We start from the raw sequence: 13,225 nt of genomic DNA on the forward strand, positions 1-13,225 counted from the left end.
ATTTGTCCACCCAACGGTTTTTGCGATTTACATTCTACTTACCTCTCCCCTCTTCTTCCTGTTTGCAAACTTTATTTTTAGATCAGTCCGAGCCCCGAGCCCCAGCCGACGGTGGCATGACGTTGTACAGAGGGGAGCAGCAGCAGCAGCAGCAACAGAACCAGCACCACCGCCGGCCATCGAACGACGCCACGACAACAACGCCGTGTCGCGCCGCGCGAGAGGGAAAGTAAAGGGTGTGTTGGTAGGTTGGTGTGCGATCGCAGACTACTCTCAGCACGCGGAGAACATCGCCGGCCCCCCCCCCCCCCCCCCCCCGCCCAAGCCCCTGATCTGTACTAGTGCGGTGCGGTGGTTCTCTGGACACTCCAGCACCAGCAGCCAAGCGGTTAAGCAACCAAAACGCGCAACTAGTGGCACGACAACGGCTTCGACTTGGGCGCATCTGAAGAACGATTCCCCGGCATCCTTCGAGCCGACGGCGACACGACTTGCTGGCACACCGGCTGATCGGGTTAGCGGTTCGTCTCTCTCGGCATGCGTTCGGTCGGTTTCGACTAACCGCCCGCCCCCCTGCTCACGGACCGCCACGGCCACGATGACGATGATCGGTGGCTCGGTCGTGGTCGGTCCGTTGTCGTGATAGTCGATGTCGAGCAGCAGCCGTGAGTGAACCACCTACCGTAACCGTGCGTCCGTGCGAACGCGCCCGTCGATCTTGCAACGAAGAAACGTTCACATACAGAGAGAAAGAGAGAAAGAGAGAGCGACATACAGAGTGTCACGCGGTGACCGACGGTAGTGCGTCGACGGATCGCGAGTGTGTGGGAACGAGTTAATTGAAAAAGTACGATAACAGCTCCTGGTCCCTCCGTCTGATGGCCAATCATCCCATGTGCCCCTGTAAGATGATGACGGTAGTGGAACCTCGGTGGACGGAAGGCACGGAAATGCATTTCGCTAATCGTATCAAGCGATCATCAGCGCTCTATCTTCTTCTTGATCGCGAGAGCTAATCCGGCTCGCTCGCTTGTTGTGGGAGCAAACTAATCAAATGGCATCCGGCCCGATGCTATGGACAGCGCGATTGACCACGCCAGAGCCTGGACCACGCTGCTAACCGATTACCGGCTTCTTCTTCTTCTTCTTCTGCTTCTTTAATCCACTTTTCTCGATCTTCCCGCCCAACACACAGGCATCTAAGCATCAGCATCGGCCGCCAGCCGGCGATTTGAATTAGTGAACTGCTCTACTGTACGCGGCCAGATCCTGCCAAGGGAGTAGTAAATGTTGCATTGTGCACACCCGGTGACAGTGTGGAAATTCCGGTGGTTTTGTTGAGTCAGTACAGCGGTGATAGTGATATGAATTGATTGCCGGTCTCGTCGGTGCGTTTTATGTTTTATGAAAATCCTTGCGTTTCTCTGTTCGTCCGTGGTCGCGTGAATTTGTTTTGCGAATGTCCTGGCGTAGAGTGTAGTGTTTTGAAAAGGCACAAGCCGACCATTTTAAAGTGTTTGTTTTAAGCCGAAGAGATAGAAGATCGAGCAGCTGCTGTGAAGAATGCGTTCTGTGTGAATTGTGTTCGTTGGTTTCGCTGATCGGATTCCGATGGTGCTAGTAGAAGTTTTATGGTGTGCCAAGTGCCCGTGAAGCGCCAGCAAGTCATCCTTAGTGGTCTGATGTCCACAACACAAAACCCCGTGGTCGAACAGCTCTGACCGGGCGTGTGCGAATGCGTGTGGATTGGTTCCGAAAACGGAAGTGAAATTCGTCTGTGTCATTGTGACTTCGTCATATTCCGGTCCCGGTTTGACGTGCGGTGTTGTGCATAGTAGTGCGTCATCACCAGTGGTGGTGGTTCAGCATCGAAACTGATCGCAAAAGAGCGCCAGAGAGAGAGAGAGAGAGAGAAAGGGGGCCTTTAGCCGTGATCTGTAGCAGTAGCATCTTCAGCGGGAAGCAGAGAGGCACGAACAGGCACACGAACGGACACAGAGTGCGCACCACGTTTCACGTTCAAGGCGAACCGCGAAACTATTCTAAGTTCGGCCTTCGAACACATGGTAAGTGATCGAGTGTTTGGGGTGGGCTATTTTTCGCACCGAGGGGGTGCAGATGCAAAAGAAGAAGCGGCAAACTAATTCACTTTTCACTTTTGCTGCTTTTCTGGGCGCCGGTGAGGAGGATCGTACATACATTTTAGGATACGGGCGGACGGGGCGGGCTCGATGGCCTGGGATTTGTTTATTTTTAACAAATGAATAGAGAGACAGAGAGAGAGGTAGGGAGAGGGAGAGATGAGGCAGTAGCCGTTTGTGTATCTATTGTCATCGTTAGGTGATCCTCGATATGCTCGGCGGTTGTTGTGACCATCATTCATTCAGCATCGAATCGTTTCATGTTATCGTTGCCTCAAAAAACCAGTTACTAGCAATGGCAGAGTTTTGTAGTTAACCTTCCTTTATTTGCATTCCAAACATCTTGTGGCATGCATTTTTTCCACCATTAAGGGGCGACTTCGGTATTTTCGGGCCAAAAAATGGCCTGTTTTGACGATTTTTTGTGACGTAACGAATGGTAACTTTATTTTTTCAAGTAAATGGCATATTTAACTACCACTTTTGAAGTATATGTGGTATTGTTTTAAGCAACATTCATTTTAAAATTAATCCATGGCATCAAATTTTTGGTCGGCAAGTCGTCGAAAAGGTACTTTTTACCCATCGCATCGTGCCCATCGTAGCGATATGACGGGTCAGCTGAAATATATAAATCGATATTCGTTAGAAAGATTATAAGTTTATCTAGATAGCCTAGTTGAGTTTTTGTTAATTTTCCTATTTTTCGATTTTTGACAGATTTTTGAAATTGAAAAAGTGATGCTTTTGCGATTCTGCCAATAAAACGAGCTTTACATAATTATTAAAAAAAAAGTATCAACAATTTTTATGAAATCTCGACGAAACTACATGGCAGAAAGTGTACAGATTATGTGGTAAAAATTTCAAATCGATCTGTCCAGTAGTTTTTACGGTACGATGGGCACCGACTTTGAAAACGTTGGTTTTGGAAAACGCTCTTCAAAGTAGCGTGCTGCATGGAGCTTTGTATGAAACGCGGATTTTCAAAAATGTGTATCTTTGTCAGTTTTGCTTCGATTGGCCCAAAAATGTTACATAATACTCTTGAAAGGACCAGTATTCAGCGAAAAATGTAAAAAATATTTATCACAAAAAAAATTAAATACCGAAGCCCCCCCTTATTGTCTATACTATGATCTAGAGATAGAACTGTTACTTTGTCTTAAGATTTGTTTTAATGCTAATGTTGTGATGGCTGATCATTTGAATGACGAAGAAAGTTTAGTGGAAGTCGATTTCCATAAAATCCTGGGAGCAAAAGCAAAAGCTTTCTGGTTTTTAGGAGAATTTTGTTTTGCCAGAATACTATATTTGCTAAAAAGTTGCTGAAAAAATCTTGCTTTTTAAGAGATTTTTTGCTATGGCAACAGATCCAGTATTTTTTTGGCCAATAAAACCCTGACTTCGGAGGCATAATTAACAATGTGCTTCAAGAAATGAATTCTACTTTCCCTTAAGTTCTAAGAAAGGTCTAGTCACATTTTCGAATTTGACCATTACAGAAGGACATAATCAAAAAAGATGTTCCGTTCTTAAAAGAGCCAAATGACCCCAGTGTCCTCCAAGAGAGAAATCTGGGGCGATAACTGGAGCGGAACTGCTTGCCTGATGGAAGGAGCTTTTCTTCTTTGAAGTAAACAGGGAAGCTGACTGCTTTCAAATGTTCTCACGACTCAAGAATGGAATTGTCTTTCCTCTTCTCCGAAGAAATCATTTCACACGAATGGAGAATGGTCATTTCAGAAATCAAATTGCAAACAGCTCGGCGTTGGTCAGCGTGTCTCGGAGTGTGTCGTGTCAATTCGATGCCGTTCCATTTAACACCTTTCCTTGCGCGAAGCGAAGAGCGTTGCTCAAGTGCTTATTGAGACGCAAAATTGGCCAAAGCCAAAAACCATAGCGACACACCAACGTAACGCCGCGTTTGTCGTTATGGTCACAGTGGGTGGCACGAATTCGCACGACCACCGTTCACCGTCCGCCCAGTTCGTGCCATTTTGCGCGTTGTTCTGTGTTGGGGTTTTGCTCGCGAAACCCACTTCGCTTATTCTTGGCGGCCAACGATCGCGAAACGATGGGAGGGGTTTTTGGTTTGGCTAACCCTTTCCTTGCTGCCGCTGCTGCTGCCGGTTTGTCTATAAATATTGTCTACAAATACACAAACACACACTATTTTCCGCCCGTTCTGTTTTGAGCGTTGCATCAGCAGCTGGGGTATCGTGAAGGAGAAGGACTGGTGCTGATGGTGGGAGCTGAAGGTTGTTGCTGCTGGTAAATAGGTTATTTACAGTTTACGTCCTCCCCCTGGCCGCCGAGAGAGAGAGAGACGGTGATCGAAACCTCGGTATCAATCGTTAGACTTCCTTCTTGTCTTGGGACCGGGAAATTCATCTGGGAGAGGATGGAAGGCAGGGACCATCTGGGAGAGCTGAATAGAGTCGCCTGGTCGGTGACACGTTCGCAGGATCCTCGCACCGGTCGTTCACACAGATTGCTTGAATTGAAAATGGAATTCAGCTTCCAACAGCAGCTGGCACACCGATGTCGATTTTAATTATCGAACGAAGGAAAAACGGGTGTTCCCGATGATTTGATGTAACACCAAAAGGGAAACTCGAGCGTCGCGTCTTCTTCTCGCGACTGTTATTATTATGGAAGATTCGATTGAAGCGCAAGCCTTTGGTGCTGTGCTATTTAAGAACCGCTGCTTTCGCGCAAAATGATGCTATAAAACCTTCAACTTAATTGGGATGCTGACGAAGACGTAAACAGATGTTCGAATTCGAACCAAAGCCACCAACCAAAGGTTCTGATCTGATACCAACGTGAAGCCGAGGATCTGGCATCTGATTGCTGTTAAAAGGGAAAGGATACATTTTGCCAAAGGGCCAAGGGGGCGCCCAGAATTTGAAGAAAAGCAAGGACGAGCGAACAAACCGCTGCCCGTGTTGCAAATCACTTCAAAAACACCGCGTGGAAAACACTCGCCCTGCGCCGAGGCGCCATCCTCGTTTGCCCCTTTTTTGCATTCCTTTCATTCGCAAGTTGAGGCGCAATCCCAGCATGGTGGTGTAAGTATGCTTTTGATGCCGTGTCAGTGACTGCTGCTGCTGCTGCTGCTGCCTTCTATTTAGCGCCAAAAAAGGGAGATGAAAAGGGCCCGCGGATAGGGATGCGAGCGGCAGGACAAACTTCAAAACATTGTCGAATGTCGTATGCGCCGTGGCACCTACGGGGCTTCGTAACCGGCATCGAGGGAGCCGGAAGGGAGGGAGCCTGAGATGTACATGGAATGGAAACGTTCGTTAGCATAAACGATTTGCTGCCACAGACCACAGAGACACTCGCGTAGAACACTATATGCTGCCAGCTGTGTTCTTTGGTATCTGTGGAGGTAGAGGTGGTATTCTGCTTCACAGCTTACCAGCTGAGTGGTCTGGCTAGTACTTCCGGCGAAAAACCAAGCTGGTATACAACTTTGTCCGGCGTATGGAATGTCCAGCGAGATTGATATGCTTCCGACGGAGATACTCAGACAAGAGGAGAGAAACATTGATTACAACTTCATCATGTGTGGTTTTGGCTATTGTGGTCGTTCGCTTTTAATGTAAAAAAAGCAAGAAATGAATTTCATTAGCAAAATTCCTTCTCCAGAAGTGCTGGGTAGAAGCAAAGTCGAAACGTAACGTAACTAAAAGTTCCTCGAAAACCTTTTCATAATCAAATGCTAGAAAATTGTCTGTCTTCACTTGAGGCTCGGTTTTGCAAACTTGAGGACAAATGAAGGGGCCACGGTGAACGCACTTACGAGGAGAAGTTCCTTCCCAGAACACCGTCAATGTTAGTGTAAGATGTTGTAACACCTTTTGCGCCTCCTGTTGCCTTGCTTCCGAGCATGTGTCCAACACTCCCGACTCGGTTACACTTCGTGGAAGTAATAAAACGGCAAAAGTTAAACCGATCGACCCGGCATCAGCTGGCATCGGTAGTGGATGGCCAAACCAAAGCAAACCTATTAAGCACCGGCAGCAGTGGCGACGGTGATGGTGGTGGTGCGCTTGTTTAGCCAACGAGTTTTGCCATTTAGTGAGCCATGAATTTCACCATTCACCCGGGGCTCCCGGCAACCGGCACTGATCCTTGCGAGTTGGCCCGGGAAGGACCAGCCGGACGACCGAGATGGACATCGACAGATCCCTTGCCATGGTGCGTGGCTTTCTAGACGATCTCTAGCTCGTCCTCTCTCTCTCCCTCTCTCTCACTCGAGAACTACGAGGACGACGATGTGAAGGCTTGGCGCCTTGCAGAAGAGACGGTCCTGATGTGTTTGAGCATACAACATAACTGTCAGGAGAAACGGACGGTGTGTACCAGCCGGGTGGCATAAATTACTAGCTAATTGTTGGTTTGGTCGGCAAGGAACCAAACGTGGGAGGAACGCGGACAGGACATGGTTGGCCAGTTGGCCACCACCACCACCACCAATTATCAATAGGTTCGGCCAACGACTCCTGGTCGGACGATTGGTCATCTACTGCTGCTACTACAACTGTTGGTTCTGTTACTTGGTGGGCGCCCATTGGAAGAGACACCATTAAGAAGGGGAACTATCTGGTGGTGCTGGGAGAAGGAAGAGGATGCCTAGGATCCGCCATTAAGTAAACACATCTAAGGCGCGTGCCTGACGGTGCATGGTGCCTGGAATGTTTGTGAGGATGTATGCATGCTCGCTCGCTCGCTCGCTCGCTGCGTTGGTGTGCCGGAGCTGCTCGGCTCGGCTTGGCACACATTAGCACGGGCGATGTCTGTTTACAAGGATGTCTATCAACGGCGGTGATAGCGAAATGAGTATAACGTGGCCGTCGGAGCTTTGCCGGCCTTTGCCCCATGGCAGGGATGTAACAGTTTCCGGCAATACTCAGAGAGGATAAAATGTATCTGGATTAATTTCAGCAGACCGGACTAAGGATGTTTGCAGAATTGCATGTCGACCGAATTCTCTATCTATTGACGCGATCTAATCAGAACCAACCCAAGTTTCGATATCTTCATCAGGATGCTTCGAGGAACTGGTACTTAGGAGTAGCTTAGAAGATAGAAGTATGTCTGGTAAATTTGCAAACAGTTTTAGCGTCCTTTGGTTGAACATTATCATGTTGCGAAACAAGTTTATCATTCTTTTCGTTTAGTTTTGATCGAGTTGTCATCAGAACTTACTACAACTGTGTTCTATCTGGTTTGTAGAGTGTTCTGTTCGATGTTTTACCATCTTTTGACAGTGCATATCACGCCAAGTTTATTAAGGATTATTCTCGGATGACATGAATCCCCAACCGGACAATGCGCTACATTCAATTGTTGTAGGTATTTCAAATCCTTGCTGCCACCATAGACTCGTTTGCTCAGCAAATCGCACAAAAACTCCACCGATTAACGCTACATTAGGCAAAACATTAGATATTTTAGTTTAAAGGAACATATGCTGCTGTTTATCAAAATATACTTTGTTGGCATTGCAAGCCCACCGTTAGATTAACGAAATAATTGGACAATAAGCAACAATGATATGCAACAAGTTCCGTAAAACCAATTCTTGTTTGCCACTGTGTTGAGTACGGTTTGTAGTGCTTTCTGCCAGAAAAAAAAGGTGAACGGAAGATGAGAAATCCCAATCTTTCTTCCCCCACGAGGTAAAACAATGATCCTCGAATCACTTTGACGGCCTCCTGTTGATTGAAACATGAGCATCAGCATTTCACTTGCAAAGCCAGGGGTTGTGGAAAGGGTTTTTCGTACCGTGACTCGAGTTTTCCGTCGCTATTTCTATGTTTAGCGGCGGGATATGAAGCGTGTAGACGTCAGGGGGTGCTAATGCTAATCCCATAACCTGTCACGATACCCAGACACACACCCACGTAGCCGGAGGGACAAAGTTTTTGGGAAAACATGCCGGGCTGTCTGTTGTTTTGATTACGGCCGCGGTGGTAAAATGTGGAATTTTAACAAGGGTGATCCAACCAACCTCTGTCTGCGGTGCCAATGCGCTGTGAAGGACACCGGCTGATAGTGACAGGATGTGCGTTCGCTGCGTCAGGACATAGAAACTCGCACCATCTCAATACCACGCCGTGAAAAGTGTCCTCCAAGCTGCATCCGATCCGGAGAGGAAAAGGGGACAAAAGAGGAGCCACTCTGCGATGTGTTTGGTTTTCCCCGTTTGTCGAATGTGATAATTTATCGTGATGGACGCTGGGTAAATATTGAATTAACTCATTCGCCGCTATCGCTCGCTGGTGGTGGTTTTTGGTGAGGTGGCACGGTCGGACGATGATCGTCGCCGCAAATTTGCCTTCCTTTTGCGTCGCGGAATGGCACGGAATTTGATGGCGCTGTAGGTGGTAAGGGCAGTGCTGGTAGGCAGAAGGTGTTATCGGCACCACCCGTGAAGAACCCGGCCTTTTGCGTCGTTTTCCGTCGCAATAGCCGTCGCGTCATCTTCGTCACGAGCGTTATCGATAGCGCAGGGGACGGTGACGACGACGATGTGGCCATTCTTGCTGGCTGCAATTCGCACCAAGCTGCGTGCGGGTGTAGTGGAGCGGAATGAAAGATTTATTTAAAATTGTCTAGGTAGTAGTCCCGGTTTCGGGCTCGGATACGAAGCCTGTTCTTTCTCCTCGTTTTTTTCCGACACGCGCGGGAGGCATTAATAATTAAATTAAAAAACAAACTCCATCCGCTGACGATGATGATGACGATGATGCTGCTGCTGCTGCTGTTGCTGCTTCTGTTGAGTCGATAAGTGGAAGACTCAATTAGTATCTTTGTGCAATGGACGAGTCGCTAGTTGCTGCCGAGATGCTGCCAGCAACAGGCAGCGTGGCGTTACCGCGAGATTATCTCGCCATCTCGCGGCTATCTTTAATTTTCCCATTCGCGAGCAAATTTATTGACGGCGATTAAAAGCGGTTGTGAAGATGGTTGGCCGAGAACTAGCAGCAGCAGCAGCAGCAGCAGCAGCAGAAGGTGTGAATACCGGAGAAAGAGCACTTTTGCGCACGGGAACTTGTTGATAGGGGCAAGAGTACGGTCACGGTGTGACGATGGCTAGCTGTTAACGCTAGTGCAGCTGGTTCGTTCTAGCTAGGCGTTGCAGCTGCGTTAGCCACTAGCTTGGGCTAGCATAAAATGGGAAATTATGTTAATGTTTTCCGTTTTGAGGCATCGCTGCGTAGTGGTGCAGAATAGCTTGATAGAACATCTAATTAAAATAGGTAATTATGAGAAATATTTATTTAACTAATTTTTATTTTACAATTGGATTTAATTTATTTAATTATTGGATTTCGTGAATTGTGAAGAAATACGATCACTTATTTTTAAGAAGTGTATTTGTATGTTTGATGTACTAATGTCTTCTAGAAACCGAGAAAAGGTTGTCCTAATTAGGGAGAACTGGAAATTAATAAAACAAAACAAGGTATAGCTGCGATTAAATGCAAAAACCCCTAACTACATAATAAAAAACAACATTAACAGAAGTTAAACATGAGCAATAGCACATGTAAAACAAGGCAGCAATAACATTGTAATGAGACAAGAGCGAGTATAATATCTTTGTGCTTTTGAAATGATTAATTCAACCCATTTAATAAGTAGAAAAAACTAAGGAAAACATTCTGCAGATAAATTGCATCACAATCAATTCGCTAGCGTACGTTATTTGTAACCCCGCTTCGAACAATCTGTTTATCCAGCTTACCGTACCTTGTTTGCCATGCTGGTGATACTGTGTGTGTTTTTGTCGAAGAACTTGCTCCGTGACAGCGTGCTGGGTGGCGATGAGATGCTGAAATGAAACAGCTGTGGTGGTGGTGGCCACCTCCAAACCAGAGAACATTCAGAACATTTCGTGTGGATTCGTCACTTCGTGACTAGTGCGAAACCACCGAACCTCAGCCTCTGGCGCACGGTACCCTAAGTTGGTCATCACGCTGGTGCCCGGAAGAGGAGGCACCGCATGCCGCATGCGAGGAACTGTGAGGATGCGGTTGCAGTCAAGCAGACGTCGGCCGGCCGGTCGCCCAACTACAGGTTGTCCAGAAAACTAATCGCCCACCGGTTCTTCTGCAGGCCGGGTCGCCAGGCCGCCCGACCACCAAGCCTCCCAAAACCGGTGACACAACAGCGAGCGAGGAGGGAAGGTGGGGAAGAGTATCGTCTGAGCTGACTGCTAAAGACTGGTGCTCGTGCTCGTGGCTAGGCTCTGGCCACCGAAGGAGGGAGGATTGCCCGTCGTCAATTGCTTGGCGTCGCTGTTCGCGTCAGGTTTGCTGGCGTGGCGTGGCGTGTCTAGGCGTAGTAGAGAGACAGAGAGAGAGAGAGAAAGAGAGGCTGGTGGTAGGATGCAGAAGCCCGCGATAGACCGGCCGGAACCCACGAGACCACCACCTTGTTGCTGCAGCATCGGTGTGTTCCGCCACAACCGACATCGCGAAACAGGTTAGACTGGCCAAACGACACCACACTGCAACGGTGGTCCCGTGGCTGTTGCTGCCGGGGTGCGCAAATGGTCCCGGGGAAATTATTTGCACAAGCGCTGAGGCTCGTTGTTGGGAACGGGGGAGAGACGATATAGAAGAGAGGAGCCACGAGAGTGCGGAAAGATTAAGTAAAAGCCAGCAGCAGCAGCAGCAGCAGCAGAAGACGGCCGCTCGGAGACCGGAGGGGACACCGGAGCCATGGCGGAATTTTGTGATGCCGGCGACAACCGGCGGGAGGTCAATGAAACTGTTGTGCATCGTCCACGAGCGGAGGGTGGGAGATCGGCTGTGACTCATTGCATTAAAATACCCAGAAAACGGAACTTTCCACTATCGGCCACCAGCGCCGTGGTCACCACCGTGGTGGTGGCACTTTCTGGAGTGCAAAGTCGTGCGGAAGGTTTTTTTTTTTGGAGTACAGCTGCTTCACCTGCGCCGTTGCCATTCTTTGAGGATGCTACACAAACACAGGATGCAGTCATTACCGAAAGTGGAATTTGTGAGGTGTGAACGGTATTCATCATTTGGTCGGAGTTCCGGAGTGCTCAAGAGGTGCTGCGGTAATGGGCCGTCTGTTAGAAGTAAGAGCTTTTGAGATGAATTTTCTAGCCATTGAGTTGAGACTTTACTTGTTGTTGATTGTTCGTGCTCGTGGAAGTAGGGATTTTGTGTGTTTTTGAAAGCCTGTTTTTTACTGTTAAAACAGCCCAGTTAAAAATGTGTGATATTTTTACACTTTAAATCAATATTTGGCAGCAACCAAAAGCCATATATTAGTGGCAGAGTGCTGCTACACTTTTGTTTTTAAAATGTGTTTTATTGGTTTGTTAGTAATTTAATTAATTTTATTTCTGTTTATTTAATTCCTTTCTTCAGTATTCAATTTGTTTATCTGTTTGTTACTAATTGGTTGGTAATACATTTGGTTTAGTGTTTTTATGATTTGTCTACTCATGGTTTAACTTTGACTTTGCTTTAATTATGTTTTCTTGCTTCTAAGTTAGGAATTGCGTTTTTGTTACCTTTTATGACTTACCTTAAAACTGGTTAAGAAACATTTAAATAAAAACAAATGAACTACCATCGCAATAGTTACCTGAAAAATCACCTTTAATTCTCATAAAACACGCCAGGTACCGTGTGCATTCCTTAAAACCAAACAAGCACTTTAAAAAGTGGAAATCCACTGTTCTGAATCTGTACCCGCATTTTTTTTTTCGTTTAACAGCCCTCGCAGAGGCTTGATTGAGCGGTCTGGAACCCTTTTCCTTTTTTTTTTTACTATCCCTATCCCCGTTTACTGCTCTACGCCATCCACACCGAGGATGCGCTTCGGTGTGATTCTGCTTCTGCCCCTTGCTGCTGGCGTTTGCCGGCTATTGGAAAGTGGGGGTTTATTGCATTATTGGCACACCTTCGGTGACACGTTTCAAGGTTATGGTCATTGCAATGCGGCGTAGGTAAAGCGAAGTGCGAGTGCGAGGTACAAGCGAATCTCGTGGACACTTCGCTGTTGATGTTTTATGCTTGCTTGCATGCTTCGCTCGGGGGTGAAACATGGTATCACCGCAGCCCTGACAGCCGTGGCACCCTGGGTGTCCTTGGTGAGGTCCTTGGTACACGTTATGCCGGTGACCGATACGGAGCACCCTGTTGCGCACCTGACGATGATGCACTGTTCTCACGCAGGACATACCATTCGTGCGCCTCCTGGGGGGGGTTGGTTGGTTTGATGTCGGTACCAACACCATCCGGTTGGCATATGCTGGGCTCTGCAGCAACCAGCTGGTCACCAATCCGACCGTTCCGGGCTGTTATTTTTTTTATCTTTTTACTGCTCCGGTTGTACTGCCTGCCCCGCTCCTTAACAGCCACAGAAAGGGGTGACAAGTGGATTGGTATCGTCGTTTCTCCACCGTTCCTTTCTTTTCACGGCCAAGTGCATTAATGCACCTGGACTATGCCTCTTTTGTGGGGTGGGGAGTGGGGAGATACACCGGTCCCAGTGAACCCTGCATGCGGTCACCAACGGCAGCAAGTGTCAAGGAAGTCCAAACAGGAGAGAACGACTTTCGGTGCCCAGCAAACGTGGCTCGTCGGCGGGTTCTTCATCTTCGCTTTTCTTCCGATGATTCTCCTCCGCCTGATCTGGCCAGACTCTTGGGAACTCCCAAGATGTGGCTATAAATAAACATTCGCGCGATAAAAATGCATAAAGGGCTTGATAGTTTTATTTCCATCCGCGGCCAATCGCGTCTCGGTTATGCGTGAGTAACATAAAATGGGAGTTTGCATGGCAGTTAAAAATAGGCAACTAACATTGATTCGAACCGTGATTGGGTTGTGAGGAATGCGATAGTATTGAAATCAGCTTCCGAAAATATAAAAATAACCACTCCCGGTGACGGCCGTTAGTAATTTTCGACAAGTTTAGCTCGAACAGTCTCTGCTTTGTGGTTATTCTATTATCATTAGCGGTAAACTATCAGTAGCTTGGCGTTAGTTGTCATGTTTTAACTTTTTCTATGTTGTTCTTTT

At 47.5% G+C, this 13,225-nt stretch overlaps 1 protein-coding gene across 1 annotated transcript in view; it reads left to right on the forward strand.

Annotated features, from left to right (window-relative positions):
- The first annotated feature begins 553 nt into the window (after positions 1-553).
- LOC126574590 (receptor-type guanylate cyclase Gyc76C-like) overlaps positions 554-13,225 on the forward strand; it is a 45,164-nt gene continuing 32,492 nt past the window's right edge. The window contains exons 1-2 of the mRNA XM_050234868.1: positions 554-903; positions 1,196-2,066. The gene's annotated coding sequence lies outside the window, so the exon portion shown is untranslated. The remainder of the gene's footprint in view (positions 904-1,195; positions 2,067-13,225) is intronic.

Source organism: Anopheles aquasalis, chromosome 3, assembly GCF_943734665.1.
Source record: "Anopheles aquasalis chromosome 3, idAnoAquaMG_Q_19, whole genome shotgun sequence".
Taxonomy (NCBI): Eukaryota; Metazoa; Arthropoda; class Insecta; order Diptera; family Culicidae; genus Anopheles; species Anopheles aquasalis.